The sequence below is a fragment of the Arachis ipaensis genome, chromosome B08, assembly GCF_000816755.2.
Source record: "Arachis ipaensis cultivar K30076 chromosome B08, Araip1.1, whole genome shotgun sequence".
Taxonomy (NCBI): domain Eukaryota; kingdom Viridiplantae; phylum Streptophyta; class Magnoliopsida; order Fabales; family Fabaceae; genus Arachis; species Arachis ipaensis.
Genome location: NC_029792.2, coordinates 15,152,975 through 15,164,809, shown reverse-complemented (window position 1 = coordinate 15,164,809; position 11,835 = coordinate 15,152,975).

Genomic DNA, 11,835 nt, shown 5'->3' with positions numbered 1-11,835 from the left:
TTTTAAAGATTGAACCTTTCTTACTAGGCAAGTAACAAACTTAAAGTTTTTGAATCAATCACATTAATTGTTAGGATTAATTTCGAAAATATGAAATAGAAATAAGAAAAAGATTTTGAAAATCAATTTGAAATTTTCGAAAATATGAAAGAAAAAATGAAAAATATTTGATTTTTGAAAAAGATTTGAAAAAGATAAGATTTTTAAATTGAAAATTTGATTTGACTCATAAAAAAAACTAGATTTTAAAATTTTTTGAAAAAGTCAACTCAAATTTTCGAAAATTTATGAGTGAAAAAGGGAAAGATATTTTTTTTTGAATTTTAATGATGAGAGAGAAAAACATCAAAAAGACTCAATGCATGAAAATTTTGGATCAAAACAAATGATGCATGCAAGAACACTATGAATGTCAAGATGAACACCAAGAACACTTTGAATGTCAAGATGAACACCAAGAACTTATTTTTGAAAAATTTTTCAAGAAAAGAAAACATGCAAGACACCAAACTTAGAAATTGTTTTAATTTTTAGACACTATGAATGCAAAAATGCATATGAAAAACAAGATGCAACACACAACAAGAAAATATGAAGATCAAACAAGAGGATTCATCAAGAACAACTTGAAGATCAAGAAGAATGCAATGCATGAATTTTCGAAAAATGCAAGAAAGAGATAAACATGCAATTGACACCAAACTTATGACTTGACATTAGACTCAAACAAGAAACATCAAATTATTTTTGGTTTTTTGGTTTTATAAAAAAAAAAAATTTGTATTTTTCAAAAATTATTTGGAAAAAGAAAAATAAGGATTCCAAAATTTTTAATAAGAATTCCAGGAATCATGCAATGTTAGTCTAAAGCTCCGGTCCAGGAATTAGACATGGCTTACTAGCCAGCCAAGCTTTCAGTGGAAGCTCCAGTCCAAAACACTAGACATGGCCAATGGCCAGCCAAGCTTCAGCAGATACAAATCAGGCATATAATAGCTGATTAGATGAGAGTCCAAGGGCTCTTGCCATGATAAGTGGAAGCCTCAGTCCATAAATTTAGACATGGCTTGACAGCCAGCCAGGCTTCAACAGATCATGAAGAAACTCTAGAATTCAATCTTAAAAATTCTGTAGCCATAGAATAATTTATTTTTTTGAAAATTTTTTTTTGAAAATTTTTTTGAAAATAAAAGAATAAAAACGAAAAGCTTAAAATTAAAATAAAATTACCTAATCTGAGCAACAAGATGAACCGTCAGTTGTCCAAACTCGAACAATCCCCGGCAACGGCGACAAAAACTTGGTGTGGAAAATTGTGATCGTTCATTCCTTGGTAACGGCGCTGAAAACTTTATACGCACGTTCATAATCTTAATTCTTTGTCACAACTTCGCACAACTAACCAGCAAATGCACTGGGTCGTCCAAGTAATAAACCTTACGTGAGTAAGGGTCGATCCCACGGAGATTGTTGGCTTGAAGCAAGCTATGGTCACCTTGTAAATCTCAGTCAGGTAGATTCAATTGGTTATGGAGATTTAATAATTAAAATATAATTAAAATATAAAATAAAGATAGAGATACTTATGTAATTCATTGGTGAGAATTTCAGATAAGCGTATAGAGATGCTTTTGTTCCTCTTGAACCTCTGCTTTCCTGCTGTCTTCATCCAATCATTCCTACTCCTTTCCATGGAAAGCTTTATGTAGGGCATCACCGTTGTCAATGGCTACATCCCGTCCTCTCAGTGAAAATGGTCCAATGCGCTGTCACTGCATGGCTAATCATCTATCGGTTCTCGATCATACTGGAATAGGATTTAGTAATCCTTTTGCGTCTGTCACTACGCCCAACACTCGCGAGTTTGAAGCTCGTCATAGCCATCCCCTCCCAGATCCTACTCGGAATACCACAGACAAGGTTTAGACTTTCCGGATCTCAAGAATGGCCATCCATGGATTCTAACTTATACCACGAAGACTCTAATATCTCAGACTCGGTCCCCTGTATTAGATACCTAAGAGATACTCATTCTATCTCTTCTTCATGTAGAATGAAAGTGGTTGTCAGGTACGCGTTCATAAGTGAGAATGGTGATGAGCGTCACATAATCATCACATTCATCATGTTCTTGGGTGCGAATGAATATCTTAGAATAAGAATAAGCTTGAATTGAATAAAAAAACAGTAGTACTTTACATTAATTCATGAGGAACAGCAGAGCTCCACACCTTAATCTATGGTGTGTAGAAACTCTACCATTGAAAATACATAAGAACAAGGTTCAGGCATGGCCGAAAGGCCAGCCTCCAAAACGTGATCAAAGGATCAAAAGACAATCCAAAGATGTAAATACAATAGTAAAAAGTCCTATTTATACTAAACTAGTTACTAGGGTTTACAGAGATAAGTAAATGATGCATAAATCCACTTCCGGGCCCACTTGGTGTGTGCTTGGGCTGAGCATTGAGCTTTCATATGCAGAGACTCTTTTTGGAGTTAAACGCCAGTTTGTAACATGTTTCTGGCATTTAACTCTGCTTTGCAACCTGTTTCTGGCGTTTGACTCCAGAATAGGGCAGAGAGCTGGTGTTGAACGCCAGTTTGCGTCATCTAAACTTGGGCAAATTATGGACTATTATATATTTCTGGAAAGTCCTGGATGTCTACTTTCCAACGCAATTGAGAGCGCACCATTTGGACTTCTGTAGCTCCAGAAAATCCACTTTGAGTGCAGGGAGGTCAAAATCCAACAGCATCTGCAGTCCTTCTTCAGCCTCTGAATCTGATTTTTGCTCAAGTCCCTCAATTTCAGTCAAAAATTACCTGAAATCACAGAAAAATACACAAACTCATAGTAAAGTCCAGAATGTGATTTTTATTTAAAAATTAATAAAAATATACTAAAAACTAACTAAATCATGCTAAAAACATACTAAAAATAATGCCAAAAAGCGTATAAATTATCCGCTCATCAGATACTTTAGTTCTTTTTGCAATCATTACTTCTTCTCCTATTTCGTTTGCTTATTTAATGGTACGTTATATGTGGGATTGTGTACGCAGTGACAAGAAGGCAAATCTGCCTTATGAAATTTTTCTTACATACATATTTGAACATTTTCATATTGATTTAACAAATGAGCATGTAGAAAATCAGGTTTCCACCATCAAAGGAGGAGGAGTTTCTAGATCCGTGAAAAGTAACAAAGGAAAACACTCCATGCCCTCTGAACCTTCAGAAAGTCTTCCTACTGAGCCTACAAAGTTTGCTGATTCCATCAAGGACGTTCTAACTGAATTTTCAAATATGTCAAATCTCATGGTACGTTCTAACTGAAACTTTGTTTTGGGTATTATATAACTGTTAGTTAACTGTAGTCTGGACCTTTATGTTTTAGTTTATACAAATATTATGCATTTTGGCATATTGTTTTTATTCGTTTTGTAGGGGGCCCATTGATGACAAAAGAGGGAGGAAAGTCAAGAAAAATTGAAAAATAGGGACTGAAATCTGAATAATTAATGATTATCCCTATGATTGTGTGCTCTGATTTATTTCTATGCTTATGCTTAAATTGTTCATTTCCTTCTTCCATGATTTATGCTCTGATTGTTTATGAAGTTTATGCTCTGAGTTATGTTTGATCATGGTGTGAATTAGCTTAAGCTCTGATATTTCTGATTGATTATTCTGCTAATTTTTTCTTCAAAGGAAGTACTCTTAATTCTTACTCTTTTCAATTCGATTTTTAATAATGTTTGTCATCAAGGGAGAGATTGATGAGTTTAGAAAACTCCAAATGAATTTGATGATGATCAAACATTATTAAAATAATTAATCACAAAATTATTAATTTTAATTTTAACTCACATTTGTTAATTAATAATTTTGTTGCTTGCAGATTTTGTCATTGGGCATAAAAAAAACTTAAAGCCCAAAATGGTTGGCCAAAAATAATCAACCTTGTGCAAAAAATATTTTAAAATATGTGGCTGAATTATTATTGTGATAGTTGAGCCAGTTTTTGTTGAACAAGCCTAAATTAAATTCTTTGGTGAAAGATCAACTAGCTTGGTCCGAATTGAAAAAAGAAGGAAAGGGATAGTGCTTGATTAGGTTCGGTTACCCATTCACTTGGGTGGAATTCAAATTTTGATTAAATGGATTTAATGCATGCCTTGGTAACATGAGAGAGAAAGCTCACATTGATTTGATTGCCATCATTACTCTCACACGTTACTAAGCAAAGGGAAGTGGAAAATTAATCCATTTTTAATTTCATTCTTCAATTACATTGAAAGTTTTCTCTCTTCTCTCTCTTCTCTCTTATTGTTCCGGTCATGTCACAGAGAAAAAGAAGAAGCAAGTTATGAAAGATGAGGCACTATAGCAGTGAAGCTAGAAGCAAGAAAAGGGTTAAGGTGATGATGTCCTTAGCAAAAAGAAGATCTACAGTATGGTGTGGCTGAGATCTTTGTCACTAATGGTAAGATGTGGTGAAGAAGTCTCAAGCTCTCCATACCCAAAAGTGGAAGAGATCCATCTCGGTTAGAGAAGAAGATCCATGGGGTACGGCTCGTCTCTACTTTTGTTCATCCATCGCAGGAGGTAGCCACTGTAGCTATGTGGGGAAGAAGCAGAAGATAGAGCAGATGGAGCTGTCAAGCATCAAGGACTCATCAAGGGTCAAGAATCCTTCTTGGAGTGCAAGTCAAGATGGAAGGCCCAAATTGATGAAGTTTGGTGAGATGGGATGAGAGTGAGGTAATTGCATGTTGGATTTTGCATTCGGTTTCCTCTTCTCTCTCTCTGGCCAAACCGGTTTAGTGTTGAAGAAGAAGAAGATTAACTCGGTTCAAGCGTTTCAACTTTGGAGGCTTCCCCTTCTATAATAAGGGTGAACAGCCAAGACTTGAAGTAAGGAGAAAAGAGTATAAAGCACAGAGTTCTCATAGCTACCTAAGCTAACAGAAGTTTTTCTCCTTCAATGTATTTCATGTTATAATTTTCTGTTTAGTTTTGTCTGTCTTGAGTCTCATGGAAAAAGGCAAACAGTGAGGTTTGTATGAAAAAGTCATAGAGCGGAAAAAGGTAGAGTATACAAAATTAAAAGAAAAAGCCATAAATGTCCTAGAGGTCCTTTGTACATCTGTATTGTGTATCATGATTCTGTGGGAATCCCCTTGCAAGTTGGCTTAGCACTTAGTAGTTGAAAGCTTGGTAGGTGACCAAGTCAAGTTTAGGATTGGGGATAGATTCTGGACTTGTCCCGGATAGGAAGGGTAGTTCCTAGGGAGAATTGGCATCTGTAATCTGTTTGATTATAGTAAAATTTTATCATTGTTGTGATAGAGACTGGATGTAGGCTGCACTGCACTTAGCAGCTGAACCAGGATACTTCTGGGTGTGATTCTCTCTCTCTTTCTTCTACTCAATTTCTGGTTCTGTTCGTAGGAGATAAAAATAAAAAATATCTCCTCAAAAGGGGCTAAGATTCAACCCCCTTCTTTTAGCCACTGATAACCATCCATATTTACTCTATAATTTATAGTGTTACGATATATGTTATGATTTAAGGTGCATGGCCTAAGTGTTTGAGCTTTAATATTTAGGGATTAGGGTATATAATTTAGAATTATTTGACAATAAAATAAAATTAACGATATATAGTAGGGTAGGATATAAACTGAGTTTTTAGAGTTAAAAATTTATTATTCATAATTTAAGATTTAAGAGTTAGTCTTCCATAAATTATTTTGAAATATATTTTTTTGTATTTTTTTTTTTTGGGTTTTAACTTTTTTTATTAGTTTCTTTGTTTTTGTATTCTCTTTTTGGAGTAAGGTCAAGGTCCATAAATTAGACCCGACTCGATAAACCTAACCAATCTCCAAATTCGTTTCTACTCTTGCTGCCACCTCTAACATTAATAATAGACAAATAACTCTATTAATACTGAAAAAGGATTCTTACAATAAATAACAAAAAATCTAAAGGCTATTACCTATATGTCTTATAGTCTAAAACAAAAAATCCTGTAAATACAATAATATTAATAAACAGAGCTTTACTTTAGTCCGAAAAAAGAATACGAAAAGCCCAATCAAACTCAACTAACGTGACCCATAATCTACATAATTTTACAAAAAAAATCATCATTAACCAAGGCCCAGCCTAATATCACATTAACACTAATGAAATATAATTTAATCAAGTTTATAAATTAAGTAGGGCACATGCATAAATAAACAACAAATACTGTAATTTACTGATCATGTTCAGAAATTATTTTTAGTCTTTCTCATTCCAAACACTTGTCAATAATATATTTTAACAACTCATGAATACATATGTAAAAAAAAAAAATTTCTACGCGATCAAATTTACCTTATAACAAATGACCAAAAATATAACTTAGCTACCCTCTCTCTTCCATAAGGGACCTTTGTCCCAAACTCTAACTTCCTATACCACTTTCAATCATACAATGATACAAAAAGTCATATCTTGTTGATTATAAGATTTTTTTAATATATTCTCATAAGGAATTAAGGAGTACCTAGCTAGATTTAAAGTAGTTATTACTTGGTGGTATTACCAATTTTTTTTATACCATTTCTGTAGCATATTGAAATTTAATTTTGCAAAATTTAAAAGAATTTTGCTATGCATGCAAAGATTCTTCTTTATAAAAAAACATATATGACCTTGTCTTAGTTTTTGAAATTGCCTTGTGAAGACTGAAGAGGATGTACTAAACTTTGATTGATTTGATCAGCAAGAGATGGGCTCAATTTTTTGGTGATGGACTTGAGTTTATTGTATGTGAAATCATGTGCTTCCTCTGATATACTTTAATTGTACACCCTCATACAAACTCCACATTCCTTCAACATCTTGAACAACAATAATTTCATCGAATTTTCCTTTTTTTATTCTTGAATTTGTTAAAAACATCTGTATAACACAGATATATACTTAACTAGTGTGAACCGATAATTAATAATTGCTATGATATTTTTTTTCTAATGTAATTATATAAAAGATCAGATAGAAAAATGAATTTCACTACAAGAAAAACGTCGAGTATCGTCGGACTTTAATGTCGGATACGATAAGAAATTCGTCATTCTAAAGTATTACCATCAGAACTAGGACTCTGACAGTGGCGTCGACAGTAATATTTAAAGAGAAAATAGGTAAATTTTGGCGCGTTCACAACTGTCGAATTTACCGTCAGATGATCCAATATTAATTGTTCGTTAGTGAAACGTTGCCTTTTGGTTACAAGGATCACTTCACCGTCGGATTAATCCGACGGTAAAACCGAGCAAAATTCAAAAGCGCAGCCCTTCTCCCTTACTTGTCCGATTTCTCTCTCTTCTCTTTGTCTCTCCTCTCGTGCTCTCTGTCTCTCCTCTCCCATTCTCTGATTCTCTTGCCAGAAAAAGTGCTGCCGACGTCGCCACCACCTACCGGTGTCTGTGGTGCTGCCGCCGCTGGACGTTATCACTGATGGGGCTGTCGGTCACTGCTGGAAAGAAGGGGAACGCCACCACTATTATTCATGGCCATTGTCGTTGGTGTTACCGTCACTCCTGGAACCACCACACCTCTAGCATCCTGTAGTCACCATCAAAGATAATTTTGACATATTTTTTAAAGATTTTTATGTGAGTTTAGATTTTTTTTATTAATTAATTTATAAAATTATTGATTAAGTTAGTATAATAAAATTTGTGATTAAGATTTGGTATAGTTTTTTTTAGTGATTTTTAGATTTTTTGTGATTTTAGAGTTTTGTTAGGAATTTTATCAAATTAATGATTAAATTATGGTAATAAACTTTGTGGTTTAGGATTTGGGTTGGGATTTTTAGTGTTTTCATATTTTTTGGTGAGTTTAGGATTTTGTTATGTATTTTATTATCAAATTATTGATTAAAATAGGATAATGAAGTTTGTGATTATGATTTCTTATGTTAATTTAACGTAAATAGAAATTATAATTAAGTTAAGATAGGTTAAGTAGGGTGAGATTAAGAGTGTTTGACATTGTTGGATAAGTTTGTACAGTTTGTTGAATTACAAACTTAATTAGTATCACCTTGTGACTTTAATAAGTTTTTTTTATTAGGATGTTTCTTTGTTGCTGGCATTAATTGGATTTCACTTCTTCCGTATTGTGTGCATCGGTGTTTCAGGTATATTTTCTATCTCTAACTCTAATTAACTGTTTAAGTTTTATATTGAACTTACTTTTTTTAGAATAGCGTTTTACGACGGAAGTGAGAGAAGGTCGCACAGAGGCGCTTTCTCAAAATCCTTGTTTGCTAGAAAATTGTGGAGTTATAAGGGGTTGCGTATTAGAACAGTTAGAATTTGATGTGTTATTAAACTCGTGTTTGTTCTAATTTATACCTGCTGGCTGCTGCTGTTTTTATTGTGAAAATTGTTATATTTATTTGATGGATGTCTCTGAATTAAGGAAAAATTCTGCTAAAATTTCGGTTAATTTGTTTTAAAACTTGTTTGGTTTGTCGAAAATGATAATTGTATTTGGTGAAAGGTTTTAATTATAAGGTATGCTCTGCTGATTTTGTAAAAAATTTTATTGCATAAAGTTGTTCGATGAATTCTAGGGTATGCATTTCAAGATGATTCCAAGTCATCGTCTATAGATGTATGATAGGAATAATGGTGGACGGGGAGATTAAAATTAAACCTAAATTCTTTGATAGGATTGACACGTTTGTTGCGCATGTGTTCAGCATGAAATTATTTAGGTCTAAAGAGGTATTTATGCGTCTGTATGCAAAATATCGGCTGACTAAGTGATTAGAACGTAGGATATAACGCACTACCTATACCGTAACAGGTTCAAAAATGGGTATTGGATATAGACGGAATATGGAAAAATGAACCAAGAATTATAGCAATATCTTTCAATGTGACAACACACTCATCAACTGAAAGGTGAAATGTATATATATCAAGGTACTATCTTTCGATCAGTGCATTAACCATTGTTGATTGACATTGAAATTACTCTAATTTAAAAAAAATGATAAAAACCAATCTCCTATAACATCTCCATAATTGAATTGTATGGATCCAGCAGTAATAAATAATTACACATCAATAACAGTAAACCCTACAAAACGTAACTAAATTTCACAACAAACAAAAATTTTCAGCTGAGATAGCTGAGATAATTAATAATGTAGAATTCAGGACGATCAACTTCTTTGGATTTGGGCTTTCTAAACATTATATTTTTTTTTGGTTGAAAATTGAATGAAAAAGATAAACCTTTGAAGTTGAAGAACAAGAAAGAGCGGAGAGAATGGTGGGGTTTCAAGTTCTGGTATGTGGGTTGTGCGAAAGGGATGTATGAGAGAGAGAGCACACGCTATATCACGGGTAGATGGAGAGAGCTGCATGCGCGACACATGGCAAAGGAATACAAATTAGACGGTTCGATTTGTATATCTTAATTGAACCGTCTGATTACTCCCCTCATCAAATCAGACCATCCGATTTATTCTCTCTTTCATCACAACAGTATAAAATACCATATTCCTCAATAACGCTGCCACTCTCCTCACCATTTCAAAGTTAAAAAGTGTGAAATAGTGAGTGCAATAATGTATATATACCAAGAAATTGATTTACTTACAATATTTTATTCATGCATGCAATCAGCAGAGAGAAGGTAATGCGCCTAACCATGCACCCTTCTATAAACAAGTTGCAAGTGAGATAAAGGTAGCATAAGTGCAAGATAATGTTCGTACCGGGAATCAATTCTCTCAATATTTTTTTTAATTGTTTAATAAAGTGTGATTTAAACCTTACATTCTTTAAATGAGACTAAAAAAATATGCTAAAAAAATATTGAATGATAAAAGTTTACCAACGTCTTAATTTGGTCTTTTAATTTTTTTATAATTTTTTTATTTTTTATTTTTGATTTTTTTTTTTGTGACTGAAATAAATTAAACAAAGAAAAATAAAACAAACAAAACAAGGAACTGTTTAAATAGAGGGACAGTCCCGTTTAAGATTACTTTTAAACTCCTTCCAAGGTGAAAGAAGCTCCACATGTGAAAGTTGTAACTTCATCACCATCTTTGCCATAGTATCTGCCATCGTGTTTGCATCTCTCATAATCAAACGAAAGTCAACACGCCAATTCCAATGCATGATATCTCTTATTTTGAGTACCAATGGATCAATAAACCCAAAACCATCTTGAGTAACAAGATTAAATGCTTCCACACAATCCGTCTCACAAATAACATCTCGTTGACCCACATCTCAAGCTAAGAGATATCATCTCCAAATGGCAAACAATTCTCCTTGAAGAATACTATTACTCTCAATCATTCCCAAACACCCCCTTTGCCAACTCCCATTACAATCTCTAATAACACAAGCAAAACTAACACTATCACCTGAACCAAAATAACCAACATCACAATTAATCTTAAAAGTACCAATGGATTGGGGATTCCAAAAACCATTTAGAGTAGAGGGAAGGGACATACGTTAGAATTCAAAAATATTCCTAAGCTCCTTTTCTGAAGTTAATGCCAGACAAATCACTTTTTCCGGAGGCCAAGTTTCATGAGGATTAAAGATGTCATTATTCCTTGCTCTCCATATCCACCAAAGTCCCGAAAAGAACTTGAACGGATGCTCTCTGCTATGATACAAGAACCAGTTCTTCAAATCCAAAGGATGACAAGAAATATCCAACCTATGCCAAACAAGCTGAGCTTTTGGACAATCCCGAATACAATGTAAAACCGATTCCTGGCTAGAAAGACATCTTGGACACCTATCCGATGACGATATCCCTCTTCTAAAGCGAAAACTTGCAGTAGGAAGAGCCTCCTTAAGATACAACCAAGCCAAAAACTTATGCTTTTCCGGAACAAGCTGACGCCAAAGCCAAAGCCAATTCTCCCGCTCCTCCCAACCAAATAGCTGCTTACACAACCACAGGTAACCATTGCGTGAGTCACAGACTTTGGCAGCAGACCCACACCAATACTAACCCACTTCCGGACCTGCTTGTTCATCTAGATTGTAAGAGAGAATATTACCTTTCAAATTTTGAGATAAAGGAGAATAAAGAGTATCCAAATGCCACCTACCAACCGACCAAATATCCTGTATCCGGAGATTCGAATCAGAAATGTGAACATAATCCATCTCATTAGATAACCGTCCTTCTCTCCTCCAGCTAGAAAACCAAAAATTCTGGTTCAAATCTCCAATACACCAAGCAAATCTATCCTTCAACACTTCCCAAGCCTTGCAAAGACACCTCCAAATAGGAGAGTCCTTGTTCTTAGGATAACTAAAACAGTCATATATAGATGATCGGTATTTGGCATCCAACAATTGAACCCATAGCTTGTTTGGCTGCTGGAAAAAAGTCCAAACTAGCTTCCCAAGAAGAGCAATATTTACACAATAAGGATCTCTAATCCCCAAACCTCCATATTTTTTTGGAGTAACCAGTACCTTCCAACTAACAAGATTCAATCCTCTTCCATCAACTTGTCCTTTCCAAAGAAAATTCCTCATCATAGACTCCAATTTACTAATGATTCCTTTAGGAAAAATAGAGACCTGCATCTGGTACGTGGGAATAGCGGCTACAACATAATTAACCAAGCAGAGTCTATCAGCCCGATTGAGTAAATTCCCTTTCCAGCTTGCTAGCCTACTCCGAATCTTATCCAGGACACCATTGAAAGCTGAACGAGTCACCCTAAAATGGCTAAGGGTAACTCCAAGATACCTGCCCAAGTTCTGGAC